This window comes from Arvicanthis niloticus, chromosome 13 (genome assembly GCF_011762505.2).
Source record: "Arvicanthis niloticus isolate mArvNil1 chromosome 13, mArvNil1.pat.X, whole genome shotgun sequence".
In the NCBI taxonomy this organism is placed as follows: domain Eukaryota; kingdom Metazoa; phylum Chordata; class Mammalia; order Rodentia; family Muridae; genus Arvicanthis; species Arvicanthis niloticus.
In genome coordinates this window covers 34,337,443-34,352,175 of record NC_047670.1, presented here as the reverse complement: position 1 = coordinate 34,352,175, position 14,733 = coordinate 34,337,443, and positions in this window count along the sequence as shown.

The following is a 14,733-nucleotide window of genomic DNA, read 5'->3' as shown; positions in this document are numbered from 1 at the left end:
TCAATGCAAATTATTGAGCCTTCATACTCTACCTACTGTGAGGAATCAGAAAACATAACTCATTATTCTCACTTCTCATATAAAAGTTAATATATATTCACTACTGAATACATAGAAAAAGTTCATCTAGTTTTTGTTGAAGGGATCACACATTAGATAAATATAAAGGCAACAAATAAAATGAATTTAAATTATTAACAGCATACTATGTTGTCATATAATATGTCATATATGATATATAAACAAAAGTAAATAAATTATATAAATAATAGATAGAAATCAACCAATTGTGCCACCCAGCAGAAGGCAAAGTAAACATTTCCCATATACTTCAGTTTAGATTTTAAAAAATAATTTGTTTATTTTCGTTGTTATTATTTTTTATGTGCATGGATGTTTTGCCTGCATGTTTGTCTGTGTGAGGGTGTCAGAGCCCCTTGTGTTGAATCACCTGGAACTGTAGTTACAGATAGTTGTAAGCTGCCATGTGAGTGTTGGGAATTGAACCTGGGTCTTCAGGAAAAGATTAAGTGCTCTAACCACTGAGCAATCTCTCCAGCCCCTACTATTATTTTTTTTAAAGTGTCTACTTTGTTTCTTACAGCACTTCCCATGCTGGGGATATAGAGTTTAAATTATTTGACCAAGATAACATGTTAATATATAGCACAGTAGCTCATCCCATTTTCGTGGGGTGTAAATTCCAAGATTCCCTCTGGATGCCTGGAGCAAATTCTGTACAGACTACAAATTTCTCACACCCACTCAGTACCACCCCTCCACGCACACACACTAGGTTGGTAAAGTTAGGTGAAAGGATAGAAGGAGATATTGTCTTGAGCCAATTATTGAATGGAGGTGAAGGGACCATATAGAAGCTGCAAGAATGTTTCATGTGGCTGTGATGTTAAAAAATTTTCATGATGAATATATCCCCTCTGTAGTAACTGGCTTTTCTCATCAAAAAATTAGATACTGGGATGGAGAGATGGCTTAGTGGTTAAGAGCACTGACTGCGCTTCTAGAGGTCCTGAGTTCAATTTCCAGTGACTACATGGCGGCTCACAATCATCTGTAATGGGATCTGATGACCTCTTCTGTCTGGTGTGTCTGAAGACAGCTGCAGTATACTCATATAAATAAAGATAAATACATCTTTGAGAAGTATATACTGTCTTTTTGGAGAAAGAGTTTTTCTATGTTGGAGTAGAAGGTGGCCTCCAATTCACTCTATAACTCAGATGGGTCTTGAACTTACAATCTTTCTGCTACATTTGTCCAATGGCTGGTTTGCAACTGTGTGCCATGCATCTATCTTACATGCTTTTTATTGCTGTTTTTAGCGCTGTCATAATGTTTACTGCAAGGCTGAACAACAGCATTGTATCGGTCACAACAGGCTAGTTTATGTTGCAGTATCAAATAGCCCTCAGACCTCAGTAACTTTCAACTACAGGGATGTACTTTTTTGCCCTTACAACAGTATATCCATGAAGGATCGGCAAGAAGATATACCATCAAAAGCACCCAAGGACTCAGGCTAACAAAGCAATCACAGAGTTCACAAAACATTGCCAAATTGTTGTGCAATAGGGAAAAGATCTTGTACTGACAGTTAAGTGTTTGGCTGGGAGGTAACAGGTTGTTCTCACTAACGAATCATTGGTCAGAACTAATAGAAAGGTTAGGCACATGGGTTCATGGGAATGGCATAGGTGTGAGAAGGTGGACAATCAGAAATATTTGCACTAATACACCAGAACTATCAGCAGCATCAGTTACTGTTACTTTGATTTTACCTGCATTGTTTCATTGACTCATCAAAAAGTTCTTTTTTTTTTTTTTTTTTCCTTCTCTTCATTTTGTAGAGAAACTGAGATTTCACAAGCTTAAATACCTTGCTCAAGATCATCTAGCTATTAAGTGATGTAGGTGAATTTAAATGTAATCCTACCTGTTTTCTGGGCTTAGGCTCCTAAAATGTTCTCCTCGACCACATGGGATTAACTGGTTTTCTACTATTGGGCATTAGGTAAACTACAGTTGTTGCCAATGGAAAGTCCTGTGCTTATTTATTTATTTATTTATTTAAAAAATCATTCCAATTGTTTTCTTAGGATAAATTCCTAGGTAAATATGTGTTTGGTTGAAATACACACTTGATTCGAAAAAATTCTTTACTAAGCGGAAACTGAAAGCTGTCCGGCAAGACGGCCCTGCAAGTCAAGGCTTCTGCTGCCTCGTCTGATGCCCTGTGGTCTGAAGAACACACGTGGTAAGGAATGAGAGAACTCACTGTTGCAACTTGTCTTCTGACTGTTACATGCACACTGTGGCATGCCTGCATGCACACACATGTACACACGAACAAACAAATATAAATAAGTAAATAATGTAATTAAATACTTTCTTAAGTGGAAGCTTTGGTAAGTATGACATTCTCCCAAGAAGACTTCTGCCAATCTTTCCTCCCCTTGCAGGCCCTCCCAGCTGAACTCATTCCACCTGCAGGGTCATGAGATGATAGAATGGTAGTTATTTAACTAAGTCTTTGGGCGGCTCGTTTTACAGCAACAGATCTGTGAAGTGGGAGCTAATTTCCCTGTATTGATGTTTACACCCTCTGTCTGAATACTATGACTCTCCTTGCCAAACTCCACAGAGTGTGCTGTTCAGAGATGGCAGATCAATCCTCCACAAGAGATAAAAGGCCTCTTGCTCTGTGATGCTTGGGCCAGCTACTTGTCTGCGTCTAACCTCTGCTTGGTATTAATTGTTTCTTAACAAACATAAACGAACATTAAGGAGGGACACACAGGTCTTGATCCTAAGCAGATAAATGCTCTTGGGTAATGTTTGTCAAGTACAGGTAAACAGTGGGTGCTGGAGTTAAGCTCCTCAGAGCTGCCTGCAAGCTGGGCTTTGAATTCCAGGGACACAGCTTCCGTGGGTCATTGCCCACTCTGGGTGGGCTTTTCAGTAATACAACTGTTTTGAGGTCAGTTATGTGATACATGTGTATGTATCATATATATGTATGAAATTAAATATAAATATTTATTAATATAGCAATATATTCACATATATGAATCATATAATAAATACATATGAAAGTAAAGTGTAATTACATTTTTTTCTTCTCTTCTTTTCTCTCCCACCAATCCTTTCTGTGTACCCTGCTTTGTTTTCTCTCAAATTCATAGCCTCAATTTCTTTAATTGTTTAAAATTTGGTTATGCAATACCAGTGGTCAGCCCTGAAATTGTACAGTACAAGGAACATACAGGGTCATCAGGTTGTATTTAGGAGTGTGTGTGTGTCTGTGTGCATGTGTGTGTGTAACAATTAGTTATACTTTTTAACTAACCCCTCACTTATGCTAACTAACTAACACCTAACTAGACTTGGGTGGAATTGTTTCTTTTGTTTATCACTGGCTCCTTATCAAGGGTGAGTAGAGGTCTGGTCACATTTCCCCAGGGAAAGTCACACAACACACATGTTCCTGCTGTCTGGATGATCAAGAAGATGTGAGATCAGAGGTCAGGGCACCTGGTGCCGTGCTTGAGTACTGTTCTGAGGATGGATGGTAAAGCTCCAGGGAAAACTGGCTGCTTAGCGTGACTGAGAGTTAGAGCACATGCCCTATCCCACTGTTTGCCTTGTAAAAATAATCTCACCCCTTATATTTCCCCTGTTCTGAATTTGGTTGAATTGACAACCCTTTGACCAACAGTCTGTGGCAGAAATAATTCTACGTGGATTTCAAGACTAAGAAAAGAAGAAGCAGCTTGTTTACTGTGACAACTAGGGTCTAGAGTCTGCAGCCACAGTGTAAGGAGTCTGACTCCCTGGAGGATGCCCTACTGTGAGGTGACATCACCTCTGCCAGCAGAGAGAGGTTTCAAACAGGTGCAAGAGTCAGCAGTCCCAGTTGGGTCCCATCCTGTCACTGTCATCAACTATGGGACTTGGAAGTGATGGTGACTTGAGCTGATTCCAGAGCTGTCTAGTTGCTGAGTCGCTTCTGGGTACTGGATCTTAATTAATGGATGGACAAGACTTTGCAGAGCAGAGCCAAGTCGTGCCCACTATGTTCTGCCTAAGTTTGAGCCAAAGAAATACTGAGTGTTACGGTTAGTCATGATCGTCAACCTGACTGGATAAACAGATGTCCAGGAATGGTGGAAGGCTCTTGTGTGCTTCTGGGGGCATTTTCAGAGAGAATTGACATGTCACACAGTCTCTGAGAAGAGGAACCTGCCTTGCATGTGGGCGGCACCTTCCAACAGGCAGCCTGAATGAGAATGAAGCTAATGTCTGAGTGCTTGCAAGCCCCTTTCTTTCTGTGACGTCTGCCCTCCTTAGCCTGTGCCTGACCCCATCGTTGTCAGCCCCTCCATGTGGATTCAATGCAAGCAGTTCTCCAGGGAGCTCCCAGCCTTAAGCATGGATCCTAATCCCTGATACTTGTGAGTGTTCCCGTACATGACAAAGGGGACTTTGAAGATGTGGAAGCTAAGAAGCTGGAGATGGGAGATTATCCCATAACATCATGGTGAGTTAATTCCTGTTCACATCTCTTTATAAGGAGATAAAAAGGTTAGAGGTAGTAGAAGTAAGGTGTCTCGGTGAGGTCCACAGCCTCTAGAAACCAAGAAAAGGCAAGAAACCAAGACTCTCTGCTGGTGCCTTCATCAAATCAAAGCCGTGGTTTGGGCCTTTAAGACCCATGCCAGATCTCTGAACTCTTTAAATGGTAAACTCTCTGTGTTGTTTTGGGCCACCAGCTTGTGGTCAGCACTTACAGCATCCATAGGAAATGAGAGCATCATGTGGTGATGACTGTGAGGGAGGCCTTGCAAAGGGAGTCCCAGCTTAACCCAGTAGAGTTCTTCAGGGACAAGTGACTGAGAAACGAAGGGGTGATGCCTCTTCAGAAGGCCACAGTGTGGGCAGATGAACCAAACTGAAGGCGGCACCATCTCTCCTACTTCCAAACAAATGAACCCAGGCTCTACATAGGTTTCCCAGAACTTATCCTGTCTCCTCAGGGAAAGGAGATAAGGGAGGAAGCTGAATGGCCCAAGATTGTTTCTTCCATAAGGGCTGGGATGCGAGCACAAAATACAAATGAAATTTTGCTACTCAAACTGACAAAACCCTAAATCTTGAATGTCTGAGCTACAGACTTTGATTCTTATCTGAAATGCACTTAGCAGAATACATTCTTACCAGGGCAGTGCATGTAGCTTTGTGGTGATTATGTTGAAGCCCAGGTAACAGAATCAATTTTTTTTCTGTGATATTTTAAGAATTGATTGACAACAGCTGGGCATGGTGGTATCTTCTATGATCCTAGCACTAGAAAGACAGAAACAGTTGGAGGCCAGTTCGAGCTACATGAGACCCTAGTTGAGAAAGAGAGACAGAGAAGGGGAGAGAGAGAGAGACAGAACAGACAGACAGAGAGAGAGAAAGAGAGAGAGAGAGAGAGAGAGAGAGAGAGAGAGAGAGAGAGAGAGAGATATTTTGGTGACAGTTTTACAGAGACAGGTTGCAGGTGCAGACAGAACAAGCCAGAGAATGAGAAAGAGCCAGAATATTAGAACATATTGCCAGAGTTAGTCTGAGGCCAAGCAAAGCAATTCAGTCAGAAACCAAGAGAAGCCAGTTTGAATCAGTTAGCTTAGAGAGGAGTTTTGGCCAGAACAGCTGAGTTGAAACAGCTAACCAGAGTTCAGAAAGAGCTAGAAAGTGTGAGCTTATTCAGTAGTAAGAATCCAAGATGACAATTACATCTGGCAAATAAAAGACACCTTTACACTCTTCATTACTGAAGAAAGTCAGGACAGGAACTCAAACAAAGCAGGATCCTGGAAGCAAGAGCTGATGCAGAAGCCATGGAGGGGTAATGCTTACTGGCTTACATCACATGGATTGATCAGCTTGTTTTGTTATAGAATCCAGGACCTCCAGCCCATGGAAGGCACCACCTACAATGGGTCCTCTCCCATTGATCACTAATTGAGAAAATGTCTTACTGCTTGATCTAATTGAGGCATTTCCTCAATGGGACTTCATCTCTGATGAGTCTAGCTTGTGTAAGGTTGACACAAGACCATCCAGTAGAGTTACTTTAAAACTGTTGTTGTTGTGTATATGCTGACAATGTGGCAGGAGGGCTGTTCATGCCATAGCACAGGAGTGTAGGCCAAAAGACTACTTTCAACAGTTGCTTCTTTCCTTCTGCTGTTGGATTTAAGGATGGAACTCAGGTTATCAAATTTGTTTGGCAAGAAGTAATTCTATTGACTAAGCCATATCCATGGCCCTAGGTGTTTTATTTTCAATAGTATGGGGTTGGTATGACATAATATAAGCTTCATCAAATGAACAGGGAGATGGCCTTTCCATTTTCAGAGAAATGTTGTACAGAATTATTCTAGTTTCTCTTTAAGTATTTGGCAAGTTGTCCAGTTAGGGCTCGTATACTTGGAAATTAAATTTCTTGTCTTTTAATAAAAAGTTTTAAAATCATTAATTCAATTTTCTTGAAATCTATACAGGTATTCAGGTGTCTTACAATAAAAAAGTGGTGGCTTCTGTTTTTAAAGGAACTCATTCGGTGAGTTTGCATTGCCTCATTGATGTGTGTAGTGCTTTAAAGGAGCCTCAGAAGTCTGCTTAAGATGCCCTGAAGACCATGTTCTCAGCACAAAGGAGATTTCATTTGTCCAAGAGGGACAGAAGACAGGGATAAGGGACAAAGAGGAGATAAAGAAAGAGGGAGACGGGGAAGGGAACAAAAGAGAGGGGAGAAAAGAGGGCAAAAGAAAGAGGAGATGGGTATTTGTTCTGGGGCACAAAGGAGTGCCTCTGGATAGTGAGGAGACAGAAGTGTCACTTAGACAAATGGCAGTTTATAAGGTGAAGGAGGGGGAACTCTATATTATGAGGAGGTATTTAATTATAATTGGACATATTAATTAGGTGAGCCAAAGGAGGCTTTAGTTTACTGAACTTCAATACTTGATAACTTTATAGCTGGACCTTAGGCTAAGAAATTGCTCATACACATATAAGGGGATGGACCTTGGAGGCTTGCTTTAGAAATGTAATCTAATGGTATTTAGCAGGGCAGAGGGAATCAGGGAGAAAGGAGAGGCCTGTTAGAGCCTCCTGCTTGAGTCAGCTTGTGTTCCTTTAGAGCTTTGAAGTTTTCTGACTCTAGTGGAACTTCCTTCTGTTCCTGACACACTAGTGATTTGTGTCCTCTCTTTTCTTCTGTGTTAGTCTTATTGGTTTGTTAATTTTATACTTCTAAAGAGTTTTTGTTCCATTAGTTTATTGATTTCTGGTTCTGCATTGAAATATAATTCCTTCTTGAGTTGTTTATCTTACTTTCTTTTCCAGTTCTTGATACAGGAGGAGCTTAAAATTTTTATTTGACACTTTCTTTTTCCCCCCTAAATTATGTATCCAATTTTATAAATGTGCCTTCAGAACTATTTTAGATATGTTTTACAACAACTTGGTACTTCAAGTGTCAGTCTGTACTTTCTTTTAAACTTCCTTTTTGATCCATGGGATATGTAGAAGAACACTGTTTAGTTTTCAAGTTCTCAGAAGTTATTCAATTATCTTACTCTGATAGTTTCTAGTTTGACTCCACTGTGGTTGGATGGAATACATTATGTATGGTTTTTGTTATTTTAATTTTATTAAAGTCTTTGTGGCCTGCAATATGGCTCAACTTACTGTATGCTTCATGAACACTAAAAATGCAAATTTTGTGTTTTTGAGTTAGTCTACAAATGTGTATTCAATCCTGTTTGCTGATTATTCTTGATTTGCTCATATTATTGATTTGAATTTTTTCTAGTTAGATTGATAACATGATTGTTGAAATGATGCTGTTGAAATCTCCAGATATCATTATGAATCTGTCCAATTACTTTTCCATTCTGTTGGCTTTTTCTACTCTGCTTTTTGGTGTGTACACAATAATCCTATCTGGCTTCACTCTGCATGTCTTACATTATTGGTTAGAATTGCACGCTCCTATCATACACAACAACATGATTAAAAGTACATATAAATTGTAGAATGATTAAACATAGCTAATTAAGAAATGCAAAAACACATGCAATTATCTTTCTCTCCCCGCACTCTGTGTGTATGTGTGTACAACTGTAACTCTTTGCTTATTGTGTAGGTCAGGTTGGTCTTGAATTTAGAATCCCCCTGCCTCAGCCTTGAGAAGGCTGGTATTATAGATCTATGAAGTCGCATCTGTTCTTGTCTTTGCATTTTAAAAGAGTTAACTATAGTACGTCTCTAGAACACTCCCCTCTGAATTGTGATTGTAAGTCCTTTGACCAGTACTCCCTCATGTTTAGTCTTGTCACTGTATTTCTGCACTTGATCCTAACCAAGAGGCCAAGAACTGAAACTTCTAAGTGGCATTTGACTTTCTACCTCTGTGAGAGAATTCTTTAAGAGTCCACATACAAGGGAAATTATGTGACAGTTTTGTGTGTGGCTTATTTCATTTAACGTGATGTACTCTTGTTTATTCATATTGTCACAAACAATAGAATTTCATTCTTTTTTCAATGCATGAGTCACATTTCACTGTGTACACATACACATTTTTCTCCATCTGTTTGCTGATAGTCAACTCAGGTTGATCAATGTTTTGGTTATTATAAATAACTGTAAAGTGAACAGAATCACAGCACAAATATTAAGAAAAGCAACCTCCACATTAGTCACACTTTGAAAATTTGAACATTCCTATATCATGTATTTCTTTACAAAGTTAATTTAATTAGCTGTATTATCTTTTAACTTCCATATATTATTAGAATGTTTTTGAATTTGACTGTATACTTGAGCTTTTTTGTTTGTTTTGCTTTTTAGAGATAGAGTCTCACTATGTAGCTCTAGGTGTCCTAGAACTCACTATGTAGCCCAGACTGGCCTCAGACCCACAGAGATCTGTCTGCCTCTGTCTCCCAAGTGCTGGCACTAAAGGTATGTACCAACATGCTTTGCTTACCAGTAGCTTTAGCTTTTCAGGCGTTTTTGTATACTCGTTAGCATTATTTTCTTCTGGTTTAAAGGATTCTCTTCAGCAGTGGTGATAAAGTACCAGGTTTTCTTTGTCTAGAGAAGTCTTTAGTGCTCCTTCATCTCTGAAGGGAAAGGTTTTCTAGGCACATTATTCTTATTTAGAGATTTTATTATTTTTTTCTTCCTTACTACTGTCTCCTGGCTTTTAATTTTTCTGCTGAGGATTTCACATTGGGATTCCTCTTTTTCTTGCTGTCTTTGTGTATGTGTATATATGCATGTGCGTGCGCGCGCGTGCGCGCGTGTGTGTGTGTGTGTGTGTGTGTGTGTGTGTGTGTGTGTTGTTTTGTTTTTGTGAGACAGGGTCTCAGTAACTGGCTACAACTCCCTCTGTAGACCATGTAGACTGATGTAGACTGATGTAGACTGATGTAGACTGATGTAGACTGACCTGGCTTCAGACCCCCAAAGATCCATCTGTCTCTGTCTCCTGAGGGCTGAGATCAAAGGTGTGTACCACCATGCTCCACCCTTGCTGCTTTGAACATCTCCTCTTTATCTTGATTTCTGAGTGTTTTATTGTAACACATGAAGAAATAGCCTTATTTAATTTGATTCTAAGTAGATACCTTTGACAGTTCACTACCTCGATGGTTATACATTTTACCATGTTTGGGAAATTTTAGTGTTATTTCTCCCCTGGACTACATTGAAATGGTGATTATGAAAGTTTTGTCTTCTGTGTATGCCTTTTATGACCTCTCAGTGGTGGACAGCTCCATTATTCATTAGGTGTGGTGTGGACAGGGCTGGACTATAGGTTTTGTTTTGTTTGTTTGTTTGTTTTGTTTTTGGTGCTTGGTTGGAGTAGGACAGTTGTCTAAAAGTTCCTTGTCTTGAGTAAAGTTTGATTAAGTCTTACTGCTCCTTTTAATTTTTTCTATTCCCATTCAGTTTTGCAGATAAACAAGGTTTATAAAACTCAGGGGTGCAGATCCCTGTACACAATTCTTCTTCGGTTCCTAAGGTCCTTTGCTGGTCATCTTTTTTTTTTCTTTTCCTTTCCTTTCTTTTCTTTACCTTCCCAGAGTTCACTTCACAGAGAACACCCAGGTTTTAGTTGTGTCCCTCAGGTAGAACCTTTAGAAGATCACATTAGAAAACCCTGGGATTATCAGGAGCACACTGAGCCTCTGTGATAGTCATTATGGTATGACTGTCTTACAAAATCTCCTCAGCTGCTCTTCCACAGGGACAGCGTGTGGACATTCTCACTGAGAGGACTGCCTTTGATGTACCTTGGGTCCCTAAAGGCTTATAAGTCATCTCTTTTTTAGAGAGAGAGAGAGAGAGAGAGAGAGAGAGAGAGAGAGAGAGAGAGAGAGAAAGCATTCCCGTGAGCATTGACCAGAATTTCAAAGCTTCACTTCCAATCTCTAATCCCATGTCTTTCATACTGTTTGAACCTCTTAAGCAAGAAGCAGGTGAAAGGCCTTTGAATAAGGTAGTCAGAGGGCATGCCTGTTGTGTCCTTAGGGAACCAACTTTCTAGGCACCCTCCCCCCCTTCTTTACCTCAAACTTGAATAAGCTATGCATGGAGCAAATCTGGGTTTCTGATCTTTAGCCATGCATGAAGCCCCAGCTCCTGTTTTCCATGGCACTGTTGCCTCCGTCTGTATTTGCTGAGTATCTTTTCTCCAATATGACTCATTTTCAAGAGGAAACTCTGTGTTGTTGTGGGATGTGTGCCCCCTGGCAGGAAGGTAGCTATAACAGTTTGGGGCACACAGGGCCAGCTAAATGTTGGGTCCTCCGAAGTCTAAACCTCAGCCTGAGAAAAATGGGCATCAGAGCCTGTGAGTAAAAACACCATCTATACTCTAAAACACACATTGTGAGGAAGATGCTCTCCTGGCAGTGGTCCACTTATGGGGAATCTCTAAACCCAGATGCCCTCTGATTAACATGGTTTGGTGGCATGTCACCTTTCCTGGGCAGGAGAAAGGAAACCTGCTGTTGGTTTGTTTGGAAATTTCCAACCACACCCTTCCTTGTCCCAGTTCTGAGGTGCTCAATTAAGAAAAAGTGCCTCCTGATTCCCAAACATTTGTTCGGAGCAGAGATTTAGCATTTTTACGTTGCATTTAACCCACCTTCTGTCCCTTTCTCCTGTGGCCAAAAGTTGCTCACCAACACAACTCCTCTTGAAACTTGGGTGACCTGAAATATATCTCCTTGAGAGCAGTTGTAAGGGAATGTCATGACCTCTCTTTGTGAGCAGTACAGAATCCTTGGGGTTCAACACAATGGGAGACGAGCCACACAACACCATATGCCAGTGCCCTACAGGGGGGCAGCTCCTGGGAGGTGTTTGTGAAGATACACCTGAATCTGTGATTTTGGGCTGATGCTACAGAGGGCACCAGAGGACAATTAGCATAACCTGGTTGGGAATGACATACGGTCCCTTTCAAATGACTGACTACCTTTGTCTAGAACCATCACCTTTACTGTCTTGGAATGTTATGATCTTAAGAAGGTAAGACTTCTGCTTTTTCTATTCACCAAACATTTAGACTTCTTTTTATCCTCCCTCCCTCCCTCCCTCCCTCCCTCCTTCCTCCCCCTTCCTTCCTTCCTTCCTTCCTTCCTTCCTTTCTTTCTTTCTCTCTCCCTTCGTATTTACTCATTTGTTGGGTGTGTGTGTGTGTATATGTGTGTGTGTGTGTGTGTGTGTGTGTGTGTGGTGAGTGTATGTGGAGGTCAGAGGACAACCCACAGTTGTCAGTTTTCTCCTTCCACCATGTGGATCTTGGGGATTGAAAACATGTCATCAGGCTTGTCAGCAAGGGATCATCTTACCAGCTTCAAAGTTACAAAAAAAAATTTGCAGATAGCTTCTTGGTTAAGGATAAGAGTTCTACTTCCCCTCCTCAGTGTTGGGATCCTCTCTGGCTGGGACCTATGCAGGCCCTGTGCAAGCTGCCACAGTCTCTGTGAGTTCACCTGTGCATCGGTCCTGTTGTGTCTGGAAGACAGTTTCCTTGAGTCAGCCATCACTTCTAGCTGTTACAATCTTTCCAGATCTCCTCTTGTCCATACATCTGTCTCAGGGATGTAGTAGATGCTCAGTAATAGCTGGATAAATACATTCTGCAGTTTTTCTTATTGAACTCTAAATTCCATTAGGCAAGGATTGTTTCAATCATTGGGTTGTCAATTCTTGCCACAATATTGTGCACACATGGGTAATCATTTTGATAACTATCAATTGAACTGAATTGGTCCTGGGAGATTTCTTATGATTCTCAGGGCGGTCTTTGTGACATCATGTCTCTGAACAGGGATTAGAGTGGGACATTTATACTGAATTAGCCATTTCCTTTCTGGGAGCCTGTGGTTTGCACTTTACCTCTTCCACTGTCTGTTTCTTATGTGAAAGTCATGGGCAACAGAGCCTAATAGCTTACTTCTTGCAGAACTGTTGAGAGGATTAAGTTGAAGGTCTGTATGGTTTAATAAGTAATAAGTAATAATAATAATAATTATTATTATTTATTATTAGCATTGTGTCTAATTCTGTTTCTCATGCAGATAATTGTGCCCATAGTACTTGGTTAGTATTTTGTTTCGTTTCCCTTTTGTTTCTCTGTGTAGCCCTGGCTCTCCTGGAGCTTGCTATCTCTCTGTAGACCAGGCAGGCTTTGAACTCACAGAGATCTGCCTGCCTCTACCTTCCAAGAGCTGGAGTTAAAGGTGTGAGCCACCAGTGCCCAGCCTGTTTTGTTTTGTTTTGTTTTTAACCCCAAATTGGACAGTAGAGAGAGACTTTGGAGAACTCAGTTCTAAATAGGTTATCTTCATTAAAGCCCTTCGTCAGTGTTCAGGGATCTTGGCAGAGGAGGAGACCGGAAGATTGTAAGAACCAGAGGTGATCGATAACTCCAAGGAACCAGTGTCTTCCAGAAATAACAGGACAGAGGCACAGATGAACTCAGCGACTGTGGCAGCATGCACAGGGTCTGCACAGGTCTTAGCCAGACAGGGTCCTGGCACTAAGAAAGAAGAGTGGACATGGTCTCCTATCCCTAACCAAGAAGCTATCTGCAATTGATACCCACCAGCAAAGAAACAATCAGGCTTCTCCACTGGAGTCTCACTGGTGATATTAACTACATGGCCCCACGTCCTGGAGTGGCTGGCTAACACAAGATGAACTCAATGGTATTTGTAACTTTCTGTTCATTTTTTTTTGACATATTAATTTTTTTCTTGTTTATTTTGATTTGGTTTTTTTTTGGTGTGGTTGTTTTTCTGTGTATCTGTTTTATTTTTTTGTTTGTTTTACAGAGAGAAAGAGACACAAAGAATACAAAGTTGGGTGGGTAGAAAGGTGGGGAGGGATATGGGAAGAATTGGGGGAGGGAGACCATGATCAAAATCTATTGTGTGAAAATACATGTTTTTTCAATAAAATATATATTTATTTTTGCTTTTGTTTCCGAGTCTCAGTGTGTCTCTCATACTGTCCTCACCTTCTGCTCTTCCCATTTTAGCCTCCTGAGTGCTGGAGTCAGAGGCATGAGCCATCATGCCTGGCTTGGCTGGGGTTTCAGTGGAAAAGATGAGCCGGTTCAATGTTACTTACCAGGAGTTGGAAAAGGCCTGTGTTCTCTGGGCTCTCAGGGATGGGGGGGGGCTCCCTAGAGCCTACATAAATGTGCTCACTGTGTACTGTGAGACCCCATGGTTTGTGGGTGTTGATGTTGGTGGGACACTCACAGTACATGCGGATTGGCAAGTGTGGTAGACTACACATGACTGTAAGAAAGCAACAAACAGATAGCTAAATGATGTCTTATGTACAAACCTCTCCATGCCTAGGGGTCTTGGTAGTGTTGCTAAGTTCCCTCAGTTTTTTACATCTTCCCTGGGTTAACACACATACACAGGAAAGTTCTGAGGCCAAATTCAAAAGCTCTCTACCCAGATTTGGAATGAGATCACTAATTGTATTGCCCTGGGCTAGTTACTTAACCTTTCTGCTCCTCCTTGTCCTCTCTTAAGCAGAGATAACAGTAGTTACTACTGTACTACATTGGCCATAAGGGGCTATGTGAATCAATTCATGTAAGAGCCCAAACCAGCCCCTGGTGCTGGTACCCCCTGCAACCTGGTTCATGGTCCCTGCTATAGTAATTCACATCACTGTGACACAAACAACCGGAGGGTGGGGAGAGTGACTTTCATTCCTGTTTCCAGAGGGTCCTCATGGTGGGGAAAGTGCAGTGGAGTTTGTGGCAGTGAGAGAGCATTTGGCAAAGGCTGCTCATATGATAGCGGGCCAGGAACAGAGAGCAAAGTCAGATCCAGGGGAATCACCTTCAGTGGCTTGCTCTAAGTAACCTCCTGCCAGCTAGCATAGCCACCTCCTGAAAGCTCCACGATCACCCATGACATCAGATCCACCACAACATCCAGCAGGTTTGGATATCCCAGGTTGGTCTAACTTTTTCCCAGATGTGCTGCAGCTGTGTTCTGGTTTCCCTCTCCCTTCTCCCTGCTCTCCTGTCCCAGCACTTGTCAGGGCTTGCTGTGACAGTGCCAGGGAAGATGAGCTCAGCTTGGAAGTGCTTCCTGATGACAGCCTACT